The 20566-nt window shown below is 35.3% G+C and overlaps 1 protein-coding gene and 1 long non-coding RNA gene across 6 annotated transcripts in view; one reads left to right on the forward strand and one right to left on the reverse strand.

Annotated features, from left to right (window-relative positions):
- The window catches only part of LOC127873151 (homeobox protein Nkx-2.2a-like), a 384621-nt gene that overhangs the window by 342857 nt on the left and 21198 nt on the right, over window positions 1-20566 (reverse strand). The gene's annotated exons all lie outside the window — the stretch shown is intronic.
- On the forward strand, window positions 649-5383 carry LOC127873161 (uncharacterized). The gene is made up of 3 exons (XR_008046005.1): window positions 649-740; window positions 947-1010; window positions 2146-5383. It is a non-coding gene; the product is annotated as an uncharacterized LOC127873161 (long non-coding RNA).

Raw genomic sequence — 20566 nt, forward strand, 5'->3', positions numbered from 1 at the left:
ATATAGGCATATTCTAAGTGGGAGAGGATCATAATTGAAACATATTGATCGCTTATGTTTTAAAGAAGTTGTAAAGTATTAAAGGGGCCATAATTCTGTAAAAATGCCAGTTCGAGTTACGTAACTTTGCCTGCACAGTCCCCTAATGATAGTTAGTAAGTGTTGCAAGTATGAAAGCAATAGCTTTGATATTTTAGGAATAAAGTGGACCTAAACACAAAACTTAACCAAATTTTCAATTTATTAAGTATAAAAAGGGAACATAATTCTTACAAAACGCTGGTTACAGTTGTCTGCTCTTGTTTATAGATTGGGGTCATGTTGGTAAAGAAGTATGCAAAATATAAAAGCAATATGACAAGGTACATAGAAAATATTTGAGGTGGTACGCAAACTTTAACATAGATCTACCAATGTATGCATATTGTAAGTGGAAAAAGGGCCATAATTCTCACAAAATGCTTGTTACAGTTGTCTGCTCTTGTTTATAGATTGGGGTCATATTGGTAAAGAAGTATGCAAAAATATGAAAGCAATATGTCAAAGGACATATGTAGCCCCGTCAATATTTTACGTTTTTTAATAGTGAGGTGTAACCTTTCTCTTGTTTCCTTATTTTACTTTTGTGGTGTCACATGACTTGATCAGGTGGTCAGTTACAAGAAAGGTTTGAATGTTTCAGTCTTTGTTTTGTCGTTGTTTCATGACATTGGTTTGAAATAAGATGCGTTGATTATAAGGTATACATTGTAGTTCTTTGTCTTTTGATGTTTGTAGTGAACTGCATTCATATTGTTTTGTATTTCTGGAATGATTTCACGCGTTTCTAATTTAGATAACATGTTTTCGCGACTGCAGAAATCGCGGCTCAATGGTCATGCTGGTTCTTACTTATTATCTTTATTTTTAAACCAGTTGAACTAAATGGCATGTAATTAATTTACAGCAGCCGCACATGTAGATGTGTAAGTGAGAGGATTGAAGGAAGAGGTGTTCGATTCCCTAAATCGGTACTGTATTATCTATAGTTAGTTCTGGCTACCATAACTTTAGATGTCGCTTTTTATGATTTTTGACTGGCGCGACTTTATAGTTATGGACCAACCCCATTAGGAAAGTCAACCAGAAATTCCCGAAAAGTTGACAGTTAACAAAGACCGGTCCAAAACAGCTTTTAAATGAAGTTAGTGGCCCAAATCAACCACTTGATCGGAAAAATTGACATTTTTCACATTTAACTGATATATTCTTTCACAAAATTCATCTTAAACATTTAAAATTTATCAAGTGCTCTTACATATCGAGAAAAACAGCGATGTGACAGACTTTCTTGAAATGCGAATCTCCCGAGATTTCACGGTCAAATGACGTTATTTCTATTTTTAGTACCATACCATGTGTTCATGTGTTTTCAAATTCAGAATGACATTTTCATGTATGTTCGATTATTCTGGCTTGTTTTGTAAACAAATTGTAGTGTAAATACAAACTCGAAGTAAATAATATTTAAAACTAAATATTCATACTGAACTCAGTCTTATAATCCATCAGACGTAAGTTGTTAATCACAAATAATAGATTTCAGAAAACGAAAGTAATGTTTACAATTTCAGCAAAAATGTCAAGGTCGATCCGAAAGTATCCAAATGAAAACTCGTCACGTGACAAAGCGACAATGGCGTCAAAATTGTGAATTTCAGACTGATGAATTATTTTCATCTATTGTAATATGCATTTGAAACATTTGAACCTTAAAATATTCCCCAATGCAGTAATATATTTTGCATTCACCAATATATGTAGAAATGTATCCAAGAAAATGAGCTTTCTTTGATTTATAGCGTGACATAAATATGTTACGACTCTGGTTGACTTTCGATACGGGGTTGGCTTCAGCTTCTTTAGCTAATGTATTGTATGTGAACAAAGTTCATGCAATGTCATTGTGTATGTCTTACCTTGTTTTATATGTTTGTATTACTTTTTGATGCTTTGTTAGGTAAATTATAAACTTTTTCCACTAGAATGTCAATTGAAACTATTGTGCATTTAGTATTGTAAATGTGATTAATATAATGTATTCTCTTATTACAGAGTTTATGTGATTTATATTATGTATTAGTATATTAATTTTGTTTATTTCAGATACCTATAAAGGCTATCCATCACACAGATTGTTTTGGAGTTGATCATACTATTGTAACTCAACATTAAAGAACCCCCGTTAAAACCGGAACTGTCGTTGTTGTTTGGAAAAATACGTAGAGTTACAAATGGCGCCCAACGGGTTCGTTGACTAGTCGAGTCTGCAGAGAGTCGGTGTAAAGGAGCGGGTCGTGTTCGTGAAACAGCTATTGACATTGTTTTAGTGCTAGCAAACATTAGACCAGAATTCAACCACTTCATACGTTTCATTCAGGATCACAGTTTTATTTTTTTTCTGATTTGGACACATCAGAAATACATACTTTTAAGTGCTTTGCAATCAGTTTTAAACCATTCTAGTGGCAGAATAATCAATTGTGTATTCAGGGTTGTAATTATGATTGAAATCAAAGGATTATTTTGGAAAAGTAACCGATTCGGCCGGGGGTCAAGGGGGCCGCCTAGGCCCTTTGTAGGCCCAGGGCAAGGCCCTGGTAGGGAGGTCAGGTGGGCGAACCCCCCCCCCCCCCCTCCGACCGAAAACGAATTCTAGACATTTTAGGGACAAAAAACTGCTATTCTCAGAGCATAAAAAGTTAAAATGAGGTCTAAAAAGAATAGAAAATTTTAAGATTTTCACATTTTTAATATACTGTACAATGTAAAAACATATTATATTGATAGATCTTTGCATGTTCCAATTCTATGCATTACCCGATAATCCAGTATTATTACGATTTCATTTTTGCAAAACCAAATTACGCCTAATTTTGACGATGAATGTCGTCCGCCATTTAACGCAAGTGCATATACAAATTGAATTGTGGGATTGGGGAATTCCCATTGAACATGCGTGAATCACGTGACGCGATTTGAGAGAATTGAGAACCGTTTATATTTAGTAATTACGACAAGTCAACCACTCAATCTAAACTGTTACATGTACGGTACCTCCTTTCAGAAAAGTTTGCGAAAGTGAAAGTGAATTTCTGTGAATAAAAACGCGCCTTTCTTTAAATTTTACCGAGTACTTTTTTTATTTCGGATCGTGATATAACTTGTCATGTCATTCATGCATGTAGACCTATATGTATGCATAGTTTGGCAATCTCAAAACACGTTATTTACCTACTTATTACATTATGTGTTATGACCATTTGTATAACAAAATGCATTATTTAATGTGTTATCCGTATTCATTTTCAGATTTTATTATTCATGGAAAATTAAGAAAATTCTAGCAACAGAGACACAATTATCGTGTTTTTCATGTACAGATGAAAATCATGCCAAAGTTAGACTTCATGTATAACATCACGTCATTCTTCCTCGGGGAAAGCGTGGACTTTAATATTTAGATGCTGAATAACAACTTCGTAGCGCAGAGGTCTCTAATATCTTTTATTTTGGTAGAAAATCGAAGAGCATTTTTATGTCCCCCACTATAGTAGTGGGGGAGATATTGTTTTTGCCCTGTCTGTTGGTCCGTTGGTCTGTTGGTCTGTTGGTTGGTTTGCGCCAACTTTAACATTCGCAATAACTTTTGCAATATTGAAGATAGGAACTTGATATTTGGCATGCATATGTATCTCATGGAGCTGCACATTTTGAGTGGTGAAAGGTCAAGGTCATCCTTCAAGGTCAAACGTCAAATATATGGGTCAAAATCGCTCATTTAATATATACTTTTGCAGTATTTCAATATTCAAGATAGCAACTTGATATTTGGCATGCATGTGTATCTCATGGAGCTGCACAATTTGAGTGGTGAAAGGTCAAGGTCAAGGTCATCCTTCAAGGTCAGATGTCAAATATATGTTGCCAAAATCGCTCATTTTATGAGTACTTTTGCAATATTGAAGATAGCAACTTGATATTTGGCATACATGTGTATCTCATGGAGCTGCACATTTTGAGTGGTGAAAGGTCAAGGTCATCCTTCAAGGTCAGAGGTCAAATATATGTGGCCCAAATCGCTAATTTTATGAATACTTTTGCAATATTGAAGATAGCAAATTGATATTTGGCATGCATGTGTATCTCATGGAGCTGCACATTTTAGTGGTGAAAGGTCAAGGTCAAGGTCATCCTTCAAGGTCAAATATATGGGTCAAAATTGCTCATGTAATGTCACTTCTGCAATATTGAAGCTAGCAATTTTATATTTAAAATGCATGTGTATCTCATGGAGCTGCACATTTTGAGTGGTGAAGGGTCAAGATCAAGGTAATCCTACAAGGTCAAACGTCATATAGGGGGACATTGTGTTTCACAAACGCATCTTGTTTAATATATGGAAACCTTTTCTCTAACTAAAAAAACTAGTTAATTACGCTCTACAGTGCAACATTCGTTGAAATACAGTCAGTAATAATCTGTGAAATGCACAGCTATTTGATACAATTTCACGTGGGGTCGGCGTGTATTCGGCTGCCTGAGCGCTGATTGGTTGACGTGCTTACCAAGACGAATTTGATTGACAGCTGGAAAAATCAATATTGGCCGCTCGCTGAGAAATTCATTGAAAACAGTAGCTCGTAGGAGGAGTTAATAGACTGACTGAATGACCAGGCGTCGCTCTACTATAGTACGGTTATTCCTCGTCAATTATTGTCGGTTTGCATCAAACTTCCGATCGCAATTTTAAAGATTCGGGGAAAAAACAACCGATTTTCTGGCGATTTTAACCGATGAATTCGATCGGCAATCGGTTTATTAATACAACCCTGGTATTGATCATGAAACTTCATAGGTACATTGATCATGACTGGCAGATGACCCCTATTGATTTTTAGGTCACTAGGTCAAAGGTCAAGGTCACAGTGACTCGAAATTGTAAAATGGTTTCCATGTGATAACTCAAGAATGCTTATGCCTAGGATCATGAAACTTCATAGGAACATTGATCATGACTGGCAGATGATCCCTATTGATTTTCAGGTCACTAGGTCAAAGGTCAAAGCCACAGTGACTCGAAACAGTAAATTGGTTTCATGATGATAACTCAAGAATAATTAGGCCTAGGATCATGAAACTTCATAGGTACGTTGATCATGACTGGCAGATGACCCCTATTGATTTTCATGTCACTAGGTCAGAGGTCACGGTCACAGATACAATAAACAAATTCACACAATGGCTACCGCTACAGCTGACAGCCCATATGGGGGGCATGCATGTTTTACAAACAGCCCTTGTTTTGATGTTTTAATTTAAGCATTTGCTGGAACACTTATTTCTATTGATGAGGCTGTGTTATACCATTTTTGCCTGATATTTGGAATAAAAAAATAATTAGTTTAATTTGAAAAATCTGTTTACAATTTTGAATTACCCCAGTTGCTATTATTGTTACCATGTACTCTAGGAAGTTCTATTTATAGACAAAAAATGTAGCTGCTACTAGGTAGCAGGAAGGTAGCCAGAAAAGGTAGCCGCTACGTTGCCGCTACTAGGTAGCCAGAAAAGGTAGCCGCTACGTAGCCAGAACAGGTAGCCGAAAGGTAGCCGCCACTAAGTAGGCGGAAAACTAATTTGCATACGAAATACTACCTAGCCGCTACAGGTAGCGGCTGAGTAGCCACTAGGTTGCAGCAAGGTAGCCGCTATAGGTAGCCAGAGGCCTTAGATTTCTGTTAGGGCTGTGCAATTGTATAGTGTACACTTGTTAGATGCTGACTTGTAGCAGATTACTAAAAGCGATCGTACAACTTAGAAAATATTCAACATGCTAATGTAGTTTGTCATCAACTAACTTTCAGATGGATCTATTATCCTGTATTTATTATTATGATTACAATATTAGGTATATGAAGATGTAGACTTTATGTATGCACTATCTTCATTTTCAGATCTGTAGTTTAAGAAGTGACATTTTTGTTTTTAAACATTTTGTAGAATCGCAACATACAACATTTTACACTTTACAATTGTAAAAAACATATATTAAAATGTTGCATTTTAAAACTTCTCTGTTAAACAAATGAGCTGAATATTCAACACGTGCAACATTTCTGGTGATGAATAAAATTGGCTGTCATTCCCTTCCATATTTGACTTAACCATTTTCTTGAAAATAACACATTTAAATTTTTTCCCAAAATCTTTAAGATGCTTAACTGATTTCAAGTATGTGAGTCTGCCTGCATAACTTTCTGATCGAGGCTGTGTTTTGTTCTGGTGAATTGATAATTAAACGAAGAAATGATCCTTGGAAATTTCTCGTTACTTTATCAAATATCAACAGACTGTAACTTTGTCATGATGTTTTCTATTGGGATATAGCAGGTGTACAGCTTCGAAGTACTGTAGAGGGAATGATGTTTTATAAACACAGTTCATGTGGACATTGGGAATAACTGCCCTACATTTGACCCCAAAACACACTGACCTGTGTTCCTAGATCAAATGGCAAGGTTTCCCTCAGTGATCAAAGGTAAAAGGGGTTATACAGCTTGTCCCAACTGAAACTTAATCACTCATCTAGCTTTAGAATAACCTGCGCAAATGTGCTCCAGATTGAGAAAGCATTTCATGTTCAAGCCCCTGGTTTAAATTGTTATGTCCCACTAACAGGGCAAACATCAAACATGGGATCTCAAGATTAGGTATGGTGGCATATAGCAGTCGGACTTTCCGCTTGTCAGCCCGTCTTTCTGTCTGTTCGTTATTTCGTTTCTGGAGTTTTTACCTAAACGCTTTCAGATATTTACCTGATTTTTTGGAATGAGAGTCTACCTGCATGACTTACAGATCAAGTTTCGCATCCTTTCCATTGATTTTCGGCACAGTTATGGACCTAAGATATTCACCTGATTTGTGGTGTGTGAGTCTTTTGTGTATTACAAAAACAACATGGAGGCTAACATTTTTATTATGACGTAGCTGTAGATTACAACGCACTAAATACATAGAATATTTTACATCCCTCTTTCTCTAATTTAACTGGCCTAAAAAAAATAATATGAAAATTACCTATTGATGTCCTATAAATATCTCTATTTTTCTAAAAAGTCTTTAACACAGCAATACAATTGTCTCTCCTTTTTTAATATTATTATTATTATTATTTTATGTTTTGTGTGTGCGTTTTTTAACTGGTGAACTAAAAACTATTAACTATAAACTAAACTGACTAGGAAAATGGTAAGGACTATGTGTCCCTAGTGCCACACTGGGAATAATTATGACCCTAAGCACTATCTGGCAAACACATGTATACAGCTGAAATATGTTTAAGAACCTATGGGGCCCTTTTTGCCACAATGGGGATTATTATGCCCCTTAACACCATGTGACACCACTTATATGGTTCTAGCATTAAATGATGTTATGTGAACCAAACAATAATTTAACTTTTACAAGTCAAGTTTGTCAGGTTTGATCACTGATCTTCCCGAGCGAGTAACATATGGCGTCATGTTGCACGTTGTTTGCTGCTCAATGCTCTTCTTGGGTGTTGTACGTTTGCCTGCTGGCTCAGTCTTGCCAGTGCTGGAGTCCTAATCAGATGAGTTGGATAAAGGAATATCGTCCGGATCAGGGAAGTCGTTAGCCATCTCTGGAACAACTCTAAGATTTTTCCGGTTTCGTTTGTATATATGGTTGCCACACGTTACCATGTACGAGCGTGGTCTTGTCACAGCTAACACAACACCAGCTTCCAATGTTTGGTTCCACCAGACATCCTCACATTGGCTCTTTCCTGCAGGGGTTTTAAGTCTTTCGCCCCCTTTCTGCGATCATGTATATCTGTATATCTTCTGTGTTTGTTTCTGTGTGTCAAAATGTGCTTTGACATGATACGGGTCTCTTGTGCGAGGCTTCAGGAGCTCACATGATGTTGGAAGGATGTTTCTTGGCCGTCTACCCATTAGTAGCTGAGCTGGTGGCACATTTATTTCTGCTAATGGCGTTGTCCGGTAATAAAACAGTGCCAGGCTCTTATCGTTTGCTTTTTTCCACAGTTTCTTTACATTCTGGATACCACGTTCAGCCTCACCGTTTGAAGATTGAAAGTGAGGGCTGGAAGTGAAGTGCTGGATGTCGTAGTTCTTGCAGAAGTTTTCAAACTCCTGTGAACTAAACTGAGGACCATTGTCAGAACGAAATGAGCGCGGAATTCCATGGCACGAAAATATGCCTTACAACGCTTAAACGACAACATTGGTAGTTTATTGTTGAAGTTCAACAACGTCAATGTACTTCGAATAGTAATCAACTGTCAGCAGATACTTTTTGACTGAAATTCAATTAAGTCACAACCCACCATGTTATATGGGAGGTCTGGGGTCAAAGTTGGTCTAAGCGGTTCAGCTTTCTGTTGGTTTTGATGTTCGGCACATTTACTTCAGTCCTTTACTATCATTTCAATGTCCGAGTTCATCCCAGGCCAGAACATTGCTTCTCTAGCCCGCTGTTTACACTTTACTATTCCTAAATGTGAAGTGTGGATTAATTTCAACATGTCTTTGCGGAGACTAGGTGGGATAACTATTCTCATGCCTTTGTATATGACACCATCTGAGACTGAAAGTTGGTCCCGAGAATCCCAGTATTCACGTTTTTCCACCGGGGCTTCGTTTCTCGTATCAGGCCATCCACTCATAATTATTTCACCAAGTGTGCAAAGTTCTGTATCTGTGTAGTTCTTAATTTCGGAATATCATGACGGCGATACCGATATAATTTTCAACATGTCATCTGGAAAGTGCTCTTGCTCTGCACTGTTTGGTAAATATGCACGAGACAGAGCATCAGATATTTTCCATTTCTTTCACCCTACGGTACCGAATCTTCAGGTCATACCACTGCAACTTCATCAACATCTTCTGAAGTCTCATTGGCGCAGACAGCAGTGGTTTCATGAATATCTGCTCCAGTGGATTGTGGTCGATGAAAACAATGACTTTTTTCCCTAAAACGAAGTAATGGAATTTACTTATACTGTACACTATGGAGAGCTTTTTTTTAAAGCTGTGCGTATCTTTTCTCTGTCTCATTTAACGCTCGAGAAGCGTACGCAATCACCCTGCCTTCCTGTAGCAGTACGCTCCAAGGCCATCTTTGATAGCATCACACTCTATCTCAATGTTCTTGTTTACATCGTAAAATGCTAGTACTGGTGGAGTGCTGCAGAGATTTTTCAGTTCAGTAAAACTTTGTTCTTGTTCATGGTTCCATTCAAAAAGTGTGTCGGATTTTAGTAGGGCTCGAAGTGGTGCATCCACCTGACTCATATTTGGAATAAATTTGGCCAAATACTGCACTAGACCTAATACTCTCTGTACACCTTCCTTATTTTCGGGCGCAGTCATCTCTACAATGGCCTTTACTTTTGCCGAGTCTGCTTGTGGGCCGTTTTGCGTCAATATATGTCCCATGTAAGATACACTGCGTTGCCTAATCTTGCACTTGTCATAGTTTAATTTTAAGTTGTACTATGTGGCACGATCAATGACCTGTTTTAGTTTTTTGTCTTGGTCTTCGACATTCTTTCCTGCAATGAGAATATCGTCTATGATTACAAAAGCACCCTGTATGCCGTCAAGCATTTTATCCATGAGTCTTTGATAGATTTCAAGTGCAGATTTCACTCTAAAGGGTTATCTCAACTAGCGATACCTGCCAAGAGGGGAATTGAACGTTGTTAAGTATGATGACGGGGTGTCTAGTTTAATATGCAAGAACCCTGATTTTGCATCAAGTACAGAAAACACTTTTGCCTCCGGTATGCTTGCTATTACATCATCAATGTTCCTCATCTGGTGTTCTCTTTTAATAGCCTTATTTATGTCTTTGGGATCGATGCACAATCTGACCTTGTCATTTTTCAGCGACACCACCATAGAGCTGACCCATTTGTTGTCCTCCATTTCTCTCAGTTTTTCTATCACACGAGGTTTTATGGACGCTGCTACCCTACGTAGGGCATGGATCACAATTTCAGCACTTTCATCCACTTTGATCGAGTAGTGTCCAGGTAGTGTACCAGTTGTTTTTATGAGTTCTGGGAAGTCACGAGCCAATTCTTCTTTGCTTTGCTCGTCAATGTTGTTTATCCTCTACACTAGTTCAAGCTCTTCAGCCATGTTTCCACTTAGGATGTTTTCCTGTGACAAGTTGACGATTACTTTGTCACCACTTTTGACAGAAAGAAAATCGATCCCACCGGTTTTATTTGATGGTTGGTGTATGATTTTAGTGTTTTTGATGAGCGATGCAGTTGAATATTGTTTCTGATATTGTCATATGCTGCTTTAACCAAAATGTATCTATTCGGAATGTCATCTCTTTGTCACGCACGTCTAGTTTTACAAGCCATTTATCATCGACAATGTTCACACTCTCATCTATTTCGGAGGCCGTGTGTATGTGGAAAAGTTCTTCATCGCTGCTTTCTTCCTCAGTGCTGCCGTATGCATATTCTTCTTTTTGTGTATCTTGTTTACATTGTTGCGTCTTAATTTGCTTAGATTAAACCAGTGATTTTTCTGTTTACAATAGTGATATGTGGCCCCGTATGCTGGGCATTTTCCGATCCCATGGTTTTTGCCACACCACATTGTCACATTTGTCACTTTTTGTCTGTACACCTTTCATTACAATTTCTTTTGTCCCTTTCCGCCTTTCTTATCCTTAAGGCTTCTAGTTTGTTTTGCAGACGCTGACTTTTTTTTTGACACTCAGAACCTCATGACCCCTCATCAGTTTTAATTGGTTTTGTGAGAGTTCATATTGTTGGCCTATGTCTATGGCCTTATCTATGGTGAGCTTTTCACCTTGGTCTAGCAGTCTTTCGTGGACCTTCGGATGCTTTACCCCATTGATAATGAGATCAACTAAAATGTCATCTGGTTTGTCATATTCACAATCCATTATGAGAAGCCGAAGATCTTTGACAAAATTGTCGAATGTGTCACCTTCTGATTGTTTCCTTTGACAAAAAAATCCGTCTAGGCGAAAAGTGTTGTCCCTGATTAGCTTGTGCGGCTCTACATGCTAATCTAGGAGAAGACTTAGTTCAGTATTCATTAAGCACTGTTATCTCAGAATGAGACTCAAAGTAAGTCTTCCTGCAGTCTGTTACAGCGTTTAACAAGGTCATACAAGGTGAGCCTTGTTCTGGGAAAACAGGGCTTAACTCATGTTAAGTGCCATCCATAGATTAGCCCGTGTAGTATGCACTCATACTAATCGGGGATTATACTTTCAACTTTTGAGGAAAGTTTTGTTTAAAGGGATTTTCTTCTAAACTAAAATAAAGTCTTGGCAGAAAGTGCTGTCTCAGAATAGCCAGTTAGGACGACGCTATACGCATGCATTAAGCTCAGTTTTCACTGAACAGGGCTGTAGTTAAGTCCGCTTCCAGTTTGTTGTAGAGGGTTAATTAGAAAGTATGATGAGAATGAGTAAATGCTATGGTATAACAAGCAATATGATTAAAATGTGGTAATTGAGACAAAGATGTACATGTAAACGCAAATTGAAAACAATTGTTAAAGGCTCATAAACACTCAAAATCAAGGAATATTTTAGTACAATATTTCGGAAAATTCAGTAACCACATAAAAATTATGTGTTTCTTGTAGCAATAGCCAAATTTTTTAACTCTATATGGGGTCTGGTAACATAGATTTAACGAGATTAAAAATTTGTGTATTTGTGTATTTTTATTTGTGTATGTGACCATATATTCCATGTGAATTTTCTCCGCCGATAGCCGAACATTTACGAGCGAACCCGAGACAGGCTTCGGGCATCGTCGGAAGCACGATGCAGTTCTCATGAATAAGTCCCTCTTCCGACACTTCCTGAAGCCAGTCTCTCATTTGCTTGTAAATGTTTGGATGTCGCGGCAATAGATTTACATGAAATATATTGTGAAACAAAAAATAAAAACGAGCATTTTTAAATTAATTGTAAATGTTATATTGAACTGTAAGAAAGAAAACAAATATATTGATTTTTCCTTTACTTATACCGATAAATAATAAAAGAAAAACAATTAACATTTGAAGATATATCTGCAAAAGAGACGCAAACGCATTCTTTTCAATGGTGTCAATGTTATCATTGTGGATCTAGAGCGTTTAATGGTATGCCTGTATCATCACGTGCCGGCCATGGGTAGATAAGATTATCACGATAAGATGCGTCATCTTTCTCACTTAACTGAAATATCGGTTGCTGAATCGATGGGAATTTGCGATGACACGAATCTTTGTCAATTGATATATCTTTGATGTGTAGCACACTCTCTGTACGTCGATAATCCAAACTGAGTAGGATAATTCAAACTAAAGAAAAAATGGCGACAGAAATAAAGACTCCAGTCATTTCTTTCTAAGAACACTTTTATTTAAGATAAGTTGTTACATAAAAAACGTTTCTTTTTTTATAACATGTTATTTGCCGGATACAATGCGCTAATAAAACCATAACAATTAAAAACAATTACGTCGAAATAAAATGAATATATTTGAAAATCTGGAAAAAAAGTAAATGAAATCGTCGAAAGGTTTAGGCCAAAAACAATTATAATAGAATGTTTTTAATGTTTTAATGCTTGGACTTATGTATTAACCTTTCATATATGTATGTTGAAAAATTGATTGGCGTAAATGCCATAAACGCAATACATTCGTATTTTTTGGGGACAAGAATATACAAATTGGATAATGACCTAACTAGTGTATGGATAATTTCAAACTAACATTAGGAAGTCGATGGATAATGACCAAACTGCAAGATGTCTTTATGTAAAGATGTATGTAAAATGAGCACTCTTGTAAAATATTTCGAGATTTATTTAATTGCTGACAACAAAAGCATTTTAGCACATTGTTAAACAATCATCTTAAAACAGAAAAAAGATTTTGTTTTCTTTTCAGGTTGAACAGAAGATAATGGAAAATTACAGATGTTATTATTGTACAGAGTCCTTTAAATGCCTGAAAGAAATACTAATCCATAACACAACTAACCATTACGTAGAAAAATAAAAAATAGAGAACTTACCTTAGATGAAACAACCGGGATATTAGGTTATCGGACACAAATATATGCTGATAACTCTACAAAACATAGATGAACAACATCAGCAACTCACTATTGAAAATGGCGTTATCAAAGTGATAGAAAAAGTTAATCAAAGTGTCTGCCCATCGCCAGAAGAATTGAAATCGCAGAAGAACAGGCCAAAATACCTTTGCGTGTATTGTAGTAACGATTAACAATATATATTTTATAAAACTGTATTCAAATGTTGAAAATAAATAAGCATTTTCATACGAATGCCTCTATCAGTCTGGTCCTTCCACGTTCCAAAACAATTTAAAGGAGCGAATCGACGGTATTTCCCTATATAATGAAATATCAAATATTCAACATTACAAAAAGTGTAAATTTTATTAACATAAAATCGGAAGGAATAATACGTAATTGATGAAATCGGAAAGAAAAATAGTTTAAAAGTCCACAAATAGTATTTCCACCGAGGATTCAATAAGGTTCAAAGTCATTCCATATAGAACTCGCAAGCTTTCTCACTCTGGATCAGCAGACGATTTATTTCATAAATCAATCTCTGGGTTAATGGTCGCCATCTTTCGAACTACTTTCAAAAGTACAACAACAACAATAACAGTAGAAGACAATTTTAATTGCGAAAAGTTGAAAAATTGAGTACATGTGTCACAGTTGTTGAGTGAAATAGTGTTATTTTCAACTGTGTATGAAGCATGTGAACTGGTAGTGGAATAACCGAATTGTTGGTGGAAATGGAATTTAGAAATATATCTAATAGTAATAATTCATCATCGTGTAGAATAATCATCAGCATCATATCTGTGGAACATTGCACTATTAAAAAAACAAGTATTTCATAGATATGGTGCTTTTGACATAGTTCACTAACCATCAAGACTGAAATGATTCATGCACACAGGTAAAGTAAATAATTGAATTTGTGCAGAATGTTTATTTTTTACAAATTATTATTTAATTTGACCAATTTATATTAGATTGATTGCACCGAAACTCAAAGTCTAAAGCTTAGTAAGACACTTAAGCCAGTTTTCTGAGAAGAAACAATACTTGTTTAGAGTATAGCAGGCTCATGCGGCCTCTGGTTTATTTATTTGGCCTCGGCCTTTAACCTGGGTCGCTTTGATTTCAGGTGTTTAGCCCCCATATCAACAAGGCTCTCGACCCTATATGTAGTTATTCATATTGTTTAAAGATTTTGAGAACCCTCACTCGGTGCCAGTGGGGATAAAACAGGGACCTTCTTATAGCTAGATTAATGCATCAAATATGCCAGCAACACTTTATAATCAATAACTTTATAATTGATGATTCTGTTCTTAAAACTACATTACTCATTTACCAAAACAATGTGAAAAACATTTTTATGCCCCAAAAGGAGGGCATATAGTGATCGCACTGTCCGTCTGTGTATCCATCACACTTTGCATTTAGGTTTCGAAAAATGCTCATAAACTTCTATGTCGCTTCAGATGTAACATTCATATTTGGTATGCATGTGTATATGGACAAGGCCTTCCCATACACACACAAATTTTGGACCCCTTTGACCTTGAACTTAGGGTCGGCTTTTAGGTTTTGAAAAATGCTCATAACTTCTATTAAAGCGTTTATCGGGGGCGTATGTCATCCTACGGAGACAGCTCTTGTTTTTGCTACTGTCCTCTGCACAAACCATGATATATCTGCGTATATGCCTCCAACCAAATCAGTAAAACTATTTGTCACTTAATTACAGTTAACTTATTGCATGTTAACTTTTCAACAATATATATATACATGTATATATAATTATATATAACAGATCTTGAAAAAAACTCACATCAAACTTCAAATTGTTTTAGTAAATTATAGGCTTTAATTGGTATTGTGACATTGACACCACTCATGCATGCGACTAAACAATTATACAACTATGGAGCACATTATTTATGAGAAATTCCAATACATCAACATATCGTCTCAGATTTAAGGCAGATAATCTAGTGCTTTTTTTGCTGCCATTTTTACTATTACACATTTTTTCATTTTATGTTATGATGCATTGATCTTGTTTCTAAATTAACCAAGCAATCATGTTAAACTTTTGAAGAAAGATGTTGTCTGATAAATATAGAAAATATAATCACTACAAAGTGAACAAAATTCAGTTGAATACTGTGACCAACAAAGATTTGCCGAAGAGCAATTCAGATCATGATTTAAAATAAATACAAGTAATATGAAAGTCTGCCTATTGGATCCCAGTTAAGACTTATTTGTCAAATCTGCACATTAATTTTCCCTTAGCCATGTAGAATTGGGGACTAAATACCATCAAGTCATGTAAAAGGAGCAGGGTATAGCACGCTGCTATTTATCTCTTGAGCTTTCACATGAATTTTACGGGTAATTTTCATACAACAAATGATATTATGTAGTGTAATGATAAAGCATTATGAGCACAAATTATATCTCTTACTAGTGGTGCAAAATCATTAAGTGTCACATTTTAAAAGAAAATTTATATAAAAAGGTATTATTAATTGTTAAACGTTATTAAAGGTTATTTCAATTCACTAAAGCATTTAATTACAAGAACAAGTGCATTTTATGTCCATTACAATACATGTAACAGTATTGGCATTGTATTTATCTGCATTTGATGTGCATTTAATACACTTAAAAATGCAGACAAGACACACTTCTAACAGAAACAAATGTATTTTTTTCTGCATTTTTCCAGCATTAATACTCTTCAAGTGTATTTTTTATCATCCCAAATACACTTTACCAGGAAAAAGGTATGTTAAAATGCATTTTTAGTTTGTTTTAAGTATATTTTCAAATGCATTAAGACACTCTTTTCTTTTGCAAAAAATGTTGAACAAAAACTTGAAAATATTTAATATACTAAAGTGTAGTGATAATTAAAGTTTTGTATGAGCATCAAAAACAGAGTCAAATTCATACCAGTGCCTATTTAGTAGCAGTAGGCCTTATATGGTCTACTTGTGGTAGAAATAATGCATTTTGTATAATACAACATACATAAATTAAAAAATATAGCTGCCCATACAGTTCAATACAATGTTCAATTAACTACACTATGCAAAGTTGAAATATGACATCAAGCTTGGAATAATCTTTTCAATAATGAATAATATGCTGTTTTAATTTATAAGTGAAATAGACACTTGCATATAAAAACTGATTTTAAATCAAAACTAAATGTTTAATTTGATTTTTAGCTCAACTGGCCAAAGGTCCTGTGTCCATCGTGCATCCATGCATAAACTTTTCCTTTAAACATCTTCTCCTAAACTACTGGTCCAATTCTGATGAAATTTCTTATGAATGTTCCTGGGGTGTACCTCTTTCAAATTTGTTCAAATTATGCCCCTGGGGTCAAATTTGACTCTGCCCTGGGGTCACAAAATTGAAAATTTGCTTAAATAAGGCCTATTTTGTGAAAACTTTCAAAATCTCCCGTCCATAACCATTGGGCCTAGGGCTATCAAATTTGGTATGTAGAGACATCTAATAGTCCTCTACCAATTTGTTCAAATTATACCCCTGGGGTCAAATTTGACCCTGCCCCGGGGGTCACAAAATTGAACATATGCTTATATAGGGTATATTTTGTAAAAACTTTACAAATCTTCTCGTCCATAACCATTGGGCCTAGGGCTACCAAATTTGGTATGTAGTGGCATCTTATAGTCCTCTACCAAATTTGTTCAAATTATGCCCCTGGGGTCAAGTTTGACCCTGCCCCGAGGGTCACAAAATTGAACATATGCTTATATAAGGCCTATTTTGTGAAATCTTCAAAAAATTTCTTGTCAATAACAATCCGGCCTAGGGCTATCAAATTTGGTATAAAGTGACATCTAATAGTCCTCTACCAAATTTGTTCAAATTTAATCCCTAGGGTCAAATTTGACCCTGCCCCGGGGGTCACAAAATTGAACATATGCTTATATAATGCCTATTTTGTGATAACTTAAAAAAAAATCTTGTCCATAACCATTAGGCCTAGGGCTACACAATTTGGTATGTAGTGACATTGTATAGTCCTCTACTTAGTTTGTTCAAATTATGCCCCAGGGGTCAAATTTGACCCTGCCCTGGGGGCCACAAAATCAATTATATGCTTATATAGTGCCTATTTTGTGAAAATTTTAAAACTCTTCTTGTCCTTAACCATAAGGCATAGGGCTACCAAATTTGGTATGTAGTGACATGTTATAGTTCTCCACCAAGTTTGTTCAAATTATGCCCCTTGGGTCAAATTTGACCCTGCCCGGGGTCACAAAACTGAACATACGCTTATATGGGGCCTATTTTGTGAAAACTTTAAAAATCTTGTTGTCCATAACCATTGGGCCCTGGGCTACCAAATTTGGTATGTAGTGACATCTAATAAACCTCTACCAAATTTGTTCAAATAATGCCTCTGGGGTCAACTTTGACCCTGCCCCGGGGGGTCACAAAATTGAATAAACGCTTTGAAAGCGCCTTTTTTGTGAAATCTTTAAAAATCTTCTTGTCGAAAACCATTTGGACTATGGCTACCAAATTTGGTATGCAGTAACATCTTATAGTCCTCTACCAAGTTTGTTCAAATTATGTCCTTTGGGTCAAATTTGATCCTGACCCGCATGTCACAAAATTGAACATTATATACGCTTATATCTTGCTATTTTGTGAAAACTTTAAAAATATTCTTGTCCTAAACTCTAGGACCTAGGGCTACCACATTTTGTATGTAGTGAGATATAGTAGTCCTCTACAAAGTTTTCTCAAATTATGCCCCCTGGGGTTAAATTTGACCCAGCCCAGAAGGTCACAAAGTGTACATGTGCTTAAATAGGGCCTATATTTAAGTATTTGCACATGCAGAGAAATTTGTTTCAGCCTTTTTTTCAGCAGTGGAGTGGTACAGGGCCATCATGGCCCTCTTGTTTAAATACTCAAAAAATGAAACCGTGTTCATGCTTGCATGAACACAGTTTATAAATGCTGTCAGAATTATAAAATATGCAATTACTATAAATACAAATGCCAGGGAAAAGTGCTTTTTGTACTAAAAAATTCGAATGAATATTACAATAATACATTTGAATACTTTAGTATGTAATTAACAGTTTTGTCTGAGAAAATCACTAAATTTTATATATTTATTCAAATTCACATAAATCATATTTCAAAAACACATCATTACTTCAAATCCTTTCACACAATACTGAAAAAAATGCACAGTTTCTGATTGTTATTGATTCTTTATTAATTTATACATGTACCATTTTTTAATCTTGATGCATCCTCAATTGTATAATGCACATCTTAATCTGTTTTAACAATTATATATAAAGATTAAGGCTGACTCAGTAAAATAATAATCCATGATTTCTGCAGTACTTGCAGACAAAATAGGAATACTGCTGTGTATTATCTATCTATCTAATGGGATATTAATTTGGCTTTAATAGAAAAAAATCAAAGCATACACATGTATAATATGTGTATGTATATATTAGTTAAACTTAAATTGATTGACCATCGATAAAAGATATTATAATATATGTATGTATATATATATATCCTTGTAAAAACTAAAAATTAAATATGTATGTTTCTATTACATCATTTAGGACTTTATTTTCAGACAAAGTAGAGTGAAGCTTTAAAACAGTATCCAATTGTAACAGTCAATTTTGGGAAAATCAACCTTATAATTATTTTCTGTGTTGGCCAATGTCATAATGGTTATAAAATGTATATTGAACTGGAAGTTTTCTTTATTTTAAATGATAACATTGCTGGTCAGCCATAATTGTCACAATCAAGTGGTCTTTTTACACTGTAGTTTCCTCACTGACTATTGGTTTGTTTGAGAATGAGCCACACAAAGTATCGTTGGGGAGATGAGTTGTCAATTTTATGTTTATCAGTCTTTCATAATCCAGATACCTATAAAAAGGGAATTGTAACTAATAATCACCAATATACACAATTAAAATGTATGCATTTAGATTTATTAGTACTGCACAATAATCATTTTCCAAAAATATGTAGCAACATTACATTATATAATGCTGCAATACTAAAGTAATTTACTAATTAAAGGTCGCTGATGTGTAATGGATGTGGTGTCCACCTAATGATCTGGAGGTCACTGGTTTGATCCCCAGTGTGGGAGCATTCTTAAGAAATCTCCAAGAGACACCAAAGTACTGGTTCTAGGTCCAGGAAAACGAACTCAAGAGCATTTCACATACATGTACGTAGTTAGTACTTTAAATTTAATCGAACTAAAAAAGGGTTAAAACTAACAACTGAAACCCTTATTAATACATTTATTTTAATCAAGCAAATGTGCAAATTCATTTAAAATAATGAGTAAAATTTAAAAATTCTACTTTAAAGTAATCATGATAATTTAGATCATTTTCAGAATATTTATGATGATAATGATACAATTATATATTCCCTAAATGATAAAAATAAAACATGTAATGTTAATTTATGAAAAAAAACGTTTTAATTTTATCAATATCATGGTAATTACAACTAGATACAGGCAATTAGATCAGAAACGTGCATAATTATATTAACCCATTCATGCCTAGCGTCCTGAAAAAAAGGACATTGCAAACAGCGTAGACCCAGATGAGACGCCGCATAATGCGGCGTCTCATCTGGGTCTGCGCTGTTTGCTTAAAGAAATTTCTGTAAGAAATATTCAAAATATAGAAATAAATATACCAGACACCCCTACTTTTGAAATAAATTGATCCAATTTAGAAGGATGGGAGAGTCCACTGGGCATAAATGGGGTTAATGAACAACCCAGACATTTGTAGTGATTTATGGTCACTATTGATTAACGTTCTATACATGACCTGTCATAAAAGGTATTTTTTAGCCAGTACTACAATCGGCAATGATAGTCTGTATTGCATACATATTCCAACGTCTATTATCGATTCGCTTCCTCAAACTGAACAAATATTTAATGTTTACATCGCGAAACGTAATGCATCCATTTCACTTTCGGTTTGGTTGTTTTGTAAACACCGTAATTTCATCTTAAAAATTGGATGATAGGGTGATTAAATAATAATGGAAAAGTAAATCACTTGGATAATAGGTCAAAATGCAACACAAATGAACGTTAATAGTGCTCTTAATATCAAAGTTTCGGTAAAAAAGTTTGGCGCTAGTTCAACGCGCATGTATACAGCCTCATAACAATAGACTGACAACCTTTTGGGTAGTAAAGTAGTAATACAAGGCAATATGGCGACCGTTAGCCACGAGGCCTATCTTACGGAGGAATCCGAGATAGCCGATGTATCACGATGAAGCTTTCTATGCTATAATACCGTAA

This window comes from Dreissena polymorpha, chromosome 3 (genome assembly GCF_020536995.1).
Source record: "Dreissena polymorpha isolate Duluth1 chromosome 3, UMN_Dpol_1.0, whole genome shotgun sequence".
In the NCBI taxonomy this organism is placed as follows: domain Eukaryota; kingdom Metazoa; phylum Mollusca; class Bivalvia; order Myida; family Dreissenidae; genus Dreissena; species Dreissena polymorpha.